This window comes from Centrocercus urophasianus, unplaced genomic scaffold (assembly GCF_019232065.1).
Source record: "Centrocercus urophasianus isolate 14NV4802_14NV808 unplaced genomic scaffold, USGS_Curo_1.0 seq_13, whole genome shotgun sequence".
NCBI classification, from domain to species: domain Eukaryota; kingdom Metazoa; phylum Chordata; class Aves; order Galliformes; family Phasianidae; genus Centrocercus; species Centrocercus urophasianus.
Window position 1 is genome coordinate 28,910,689 of NW_024884475.1, and position 6,048 is coordinate 28,916,736.

At 39.5% G+C, this 6,048-nt stretch overlaps 1 long non-coding RNA gene across 1 annotated transcript in view; it reads right to left on the reverse strand.

The window, feature by feature from the left end:
* Nucleotides 1-811: 811 nt before the first annotated feature.
* The window catches only part of LOC122156751, a 26,400-nt gene continuing 21,163 nt past the window's right edge, over nucleotides 812-6,048 (reverse strand). Inside the window, exon 3 of the long non-coding RNA XR_006167627.1 lies at nucleotides 812-1,410. This is a non-coding gene — a long non-coding RNA (uncharacterized LOC122156751). The remainder of the gene's footprint in view (nucleotides 1,411-6,048) is intronic.

Consider the following 6,048-nt stretch of genomic DNA (forward strand, 5'->3'; position numbering starts at 1 on the left):
GGAACCACATAAATATCACTTCTTCAAAAGGGAATTTATGTGATGGTACAGTATATTAATTTTAATAAGTAAACAATGAGACCTTTTCTATTACATTGAAGTAAGAAATTGTTTTTTAAAAGTCCCAATAAATGTTTCAGATATGCTTTTAACAGCATTTGTAAGTTCACATTTTCCAGTGACGTAGCTACCACTTCTCTGGAGAGGATTTACTCAGTGTGTTCCTAGGGCCACGACAGCAGGCGCTGCTGATTGATGTACCAGCACTGCTGCACCAGCGCGTCACAGATACTGAGGCCTCTCCCTCAGGAGCCCTCTGCAGGGCTCACCCAGCCAGGTGCTCAGCATATAGCCATAGCACTGAGTTCAGTTCATTTTCAGCCTGACAGAAGTTAGTCCTAATTCTCAGTGTTAAGATTCCAAAATGGAAAACAGAACCATACTCATTTACAGCAGAAAGGCCTGTTTTATTCCCATTTCACAACTGTGGGAAGAGCAAATTTGTTCCATGCTCCACCATATGCTTCAGCACTGGTAAGTTGACTCTCGGTGCAGTCACACTAAAATACTCTGAGGAGAATTTTCCCCTGTGTTCTACTACTCTGCTGTTCTGTAACCTCTGGAAAAGACTGCATTGAGAGTAATGAATACTCTCAATGTATATTATATATAGATATATATAATATATATTATTATATATATATAATATATATATATATAATATATATAGATATATAGTTATATCAACAATAACTAACAGCTTACAGAGAGTATTGTTCCAACAGAGCAGTATTATCAAATATTCTGCATCTTTTCTATCTCTGGACCATACCCTTTGTCAACACAAAACCTTTATTTCACGTTTTTACTGATTCCTGCTCAATACTCTCTTCCTTTTTTTTCATGATTGACAAGAACTAGCAGATACTAATGTGCAAGGCAGACTCAAGAGTGAACACAATTGTGCAAATTCAGCAAGCACAGGGTTTCTGAGGCAGAGGACACACCTATGCTTATTTAAGTGGCTTGTAAACACATAAAGTTCTCAAGCTTCCATAACTTCAGTGTAAATAAATGATACTTAGATTTTCAAGAGCTGGAAAGGACATGACAAATTCGTAACAGCATAAAGTCAAGCACACTGCTTGCCCAGAAAATACAGAGAAAAAGCAGGGCAAAATTAAGCAATACCTTCATGCAGTGTTTGAAGATAACAGCTCAAGTCAATCAGTTCTGAGTGATGACATAAAGCAGACAGGCACTATCTTGCAGAGGTGGCCATTTCACACATACCTAGCAGCAGAGAGGAACCAGATCTGGTTTAGGCTTCCCTGGGCTCTAAGCACTGAAGTGTGGGGATGTATGTGCTCAAGGAGCACTCCCAGAACAAACATGCCACCACAGCTTAGCCTAGAACAAAGCAAAAAGAATTCTGCTGATCTTAATCTGGCTTTCAAATACATACAAGTGCTAACACAGTAGCACCTGATTATAGTTGTGACTTCAGCATTTTCATAACCTGCAGATGAGACGTGGAAGAGCCAAGATAACAAAACATTCACAGTCACTACCTCTGCCTATTAGCTTCATGGTAAGAGCACTATATACTGCAGTAGAGCTTAGACAGGATTTGTAGTTCTACTTGGACAAAAAAAAGCAGGAAACCAAAGACTTGTATAGTTAAGATCTTAGGCGAGGCTTGAGAAGTGACATTCTGCAATACAAACCAATTTTCTACCACTAGGGATAGACGAATAGATGTTTTCCTGGCATTGTTATAAGACAAATTCAGCTTTGTTCACTTGAGCTGCTGAGGAATCTAACAGGTCATGTGCTTTAGGTTCTGGGAAGGCTACTCATTAATCACTGCTTATTTAGCAGTGGAAGGCTGTAATATCTGATTTACTGCATTAAAATTTTATTGCTACAGAAGGGCAATAGTGCAGATCTGAGGCTTAAGATGCAGATCCCTGAAAAAGGAGACTATATACCCTAACTCCTGGGTGCTATTTGAAGACAGGAGAATATTTTGATGCATTTCTTTTTCCCAGCTGAAGACATTGCCTGGGTGGGTGGCTGAGAATTCTGCCATTGTTCGGGACTTAAGCAACCCAGTAGCCAGCAGTAAGCAGTAGATATGACTGAACTATTTATCACCTCTAAATTCAAGTTACAATGGACATGGAAATTCTGCAGCATCTGCTCACCAGTTCTGGCAGTGGTTTATTCCTTCCTGATGCATTGCAATGACTGAAGATCAATTGCAACTGCAGAGTAAATCACATTTACCACAGGACAAACTGCACTTCACTTCCCACCCAGGGAATCCTAATTCCAGAGAAGCCTGGGGCACTTTAAGATTAACATTTTAGTCTAGGTTAGAAAAAGTAAAAAGGCATCAATTCAGTATTTCCACTTTCGAAGAAGTGTTGGTGTTTCATATATGTACAACTTCATTTTTTTTTTTTTTTTCAAATATATTTTGAAATGAAACATTTTAGCTTTTTATATACCAAAGTATTCAAAGGACTGGAGTTTTAACCTCTCATGTGTTCTCATGTTGTAGAAAAAAAAATTGGTAATTTCTGTCTCTAAAAATATTCCACTGAAGTTGACAACATTCCTAAAATCTTATTCTTATCCAGCTTTACCATGCATGCACAGTCAATAATTTTCATTTGCAATAGTTTCTATTTCCCAGGATCTCCTTACAGCATTTAACTGTCTGGTTTCAGAATCCCTTCCTTTTTTGCTGTTCCTCCTTTATCTGCAGGTGTTCACAGTGTATTTGTAACAAAAATAAATCGTATCCCAAGTATGATCAGATGCTACTGTCCCCACACCAATTGGCTTCACTGACCACAACAAACCTTAAAGTGTAAGACAGTACAAGTTTTTGCTTTACACTTCGTGGAAAGCAAACATTAGCATAAATCTATCACTTAGAAATATTTTCCTACTAAAGATTATGCTTTTAAAGGCAACGTGACTGCTGGCTTTTAAACTTAGGAACCACATCTGTCTTGATCTGAAGTTGATCTGTCCTTTCAATAATTTCTGTATTCAAAGATACCTAAAACATTTTGCACTGCACCTTCTCCTCAATATTCAGTGTCCTGAAAATCTTAGAAGCCCAGATTTACTTAGAGCTCAAAGAAGTAAGATGTGCAAGAGAGGAACAAAAAAAGGACTGAAGTCCTTTGACATGGTCCCCCACTACATCCTTATCTCCAAATTGGAGGGATGTGGATTTGACGGCTGGACCACTTGATGGATAAGGAAATGGTTGAAAGGATGCGGACAGAGAGTGGTTATTAAAGGTTCTATGTCCAAGTGGAGGCCAGTAATGAGTGGCATCCCCCAGGAGTCCGTCTTAGGACTGGTGCTCTTTAACATCTTTGTCAATGACATTGATGATGGAATTGAGTGCACCCTCAGGAAGTTTGCTAGTGACACCAAGCTGAGTGGTGCAGCTGACACAGTGAAAGGAAAGGATGCCATTCAGAGGGACCTCAACAGACTTCAGAGGTAGGCCCGGGTGAATCTAATGAGGTTCAACACAGCAAAGTGCAAGGCTTTGTACTTGGGCCGGAGGAATCCCAGGCATCCATACAGACTGGAAGGAGTGGTCTTTAAGAGCAGCCCTGCAGAGAAGCACCTGGTGGATGAAACACTGAACATGAGCCAGCAGTGTGCTCTTGCAGCTTGGAAAGCAGAAGGTATCCTGGGCTCCATCAGAAGAGGAGTGGCCAGTAGGGACAGGGAGGTGATTGTCCCCCTCTATTCTGCTCTTGTGAGGCCCCATCTGGAGTACTGTGTCTAGGTCTCAGGCCCCCAGTACAAGAAAGACAGGGAGCTGTTGGAGAGGGTCCAGGTGAGAGCCACAAAGATGATCAGAGGGTTGGAGCACCTCCCCTACAAAGACATGCTGAGGGAGCTGGGCTTTTTCAGCCTGGAGAAAAGGCTGCAGGGTGACCTCACTGCAGCCTCTCAGTACCTAAAGGAAGCCTACAAACAGGAGGGGAATCAACTCCTTGAAAGGGTAGATAACAGCAGGACAAGGGGAAATGGTTTTAAGTTGAGGGAGGGAAGATTTAGGTTGGATGTCAGGGGGAAATTCTTTACAGAGAGAGTGGTGAGGTGCTGGTGCTTCAGGCTGCCTGAAGAGGTTGTGGATGCCCTGTCCATGGAGGTGTTCAAGGCCAGTTTGGATGGGGCCCTGGGCAGCCTGGTCTAGTACTAAATGTGGTCTAGTACTGCTTGTGGAGGGGGGAGTTGGGGATTCACGATCCTTGTGATCCCTTCCAACCTGGGCCATTCTGCAATTCTGAAAATGAAGACAAACACACTCACACGTTCCACCCTTCTTCTCCTCACATTTAAGAAACATGTGTCTGTGCTGACAGTCTACTTCAAATGCAAAACAACTTCTTTAAAATGACCACAGGAACATCTGTTGCCCACACCAATTCAGTGTTGCTTCTGTCATTAAATTATAGTACAAGTAGAAAAAATATCCTTCAGGTTCTCTTTTCGTTTCCAAAATAAATGCATTTTCAACTGTATCAAATCTCAGTGTAATGAAAGGATATGCCAGCAATCACCAGGTATATCATATCAACCATGCACTGGATGTGATGTATTTCACTTACAAGTTGCCAGACACATCAAAAGTTTGCTTTTAAATGCAGTGAATGTTTTTTTTCTAGTCCTCCAGAAATATTATGTAACTCCAGTGATCAAAAAAAATGATCCTACTTCTATATATTCTGCCTACAGTTGAAGGAGTGATGGCAATACTCCATTTTATTGTGAAGGATTCAACACTGGTAGTATGTTGCTCCCAAAAGAAATTTAACTTGTTTAAGGCTACCTAAAATTGTATCATGTTGTATTTGGTAATTAGTTTTTAGTTTGCTTAAGAAATTTCAAGAGGTGTTGTACAGGAGCAACTAATTGGCCAAAACTTTTGAGAAAAAATTACCAAATTTTTTGAACATGCCCATTTTGTTTTAATACACTTGGAGTAGTTTATGTTTGTAATGGTAAAGATGTCCCATACAAATTACGTATAACAAATGTAACACAGCAGTGAAGATGAACAATAGCGAAGGATGAACTGGCATTGTTGAACTGAAATTTCTGCTCTACAAGTGTTATTTACATCTCAGTTCTTCATTCTGAACTAGAATTATGGCCATTTGACTCCAACTAACCACCTTCCGGGCTTTTCTCCAACAGTGCCGTTGCACAGCCTGCACTCTTTACAAGTGGCTGAAAGGGAGCAAAACCCACATTTATGGGGAAGAAAAGGAAGATCAATCATAATCACTATTAAAACTACCAGACTTTATACTCATTAGGTTCAAATCTGAGGACTGAATATCAGTATCAGCACATTTTTATTAAATTCATATGCAGCACTTAAAATCTATTGCTATTTATAAATTAAGATTGTGAAATCTTTTATCCATAAATACGGAACAATATCTTTCAATTCCTTCTAGACAGAACAAAGGCACAAAAAAAGGAAGTATATCTGGTTATAACTAGCTAAATAAACCCCACACATTTAACAATTGATGCACAGTTAAAATTCATTTAAATTGCAAGGCAATTCTTACGTAAGTATTGGAAATATGACTATTTCAGACAGGAGGATGGAATCCAGCAAAGAAGAACGGGATCTGACTCAGTAGATTTGGAGGATTTTTTACCTACTTCAGTAGGTGCTTTGAGCATATAAAAATACATTTGGAAAAATTTGTTTGCAAATACAAACGAACAGTTGTGCACAAATTATATACTTTCATGCTTGCTAGTCACTATGCTGCTCTCCATTAACCATGCTGAGAGGGGATTTGATTACCTTATGCCCTGGTCACTTGGCTGTAATTTTGACTCAGGGGGGAATTTAAAGGAAAAACAATATGACAATCAGACTGATCTGCTGAAGTATCAGCTGGTACTTGAGAAGGATATAAATTCACAGAGAAGACAAGGTGAAATCCTTTTTTTTTTTTTTTTTTTTTTTTTTTTTTTTTTTTT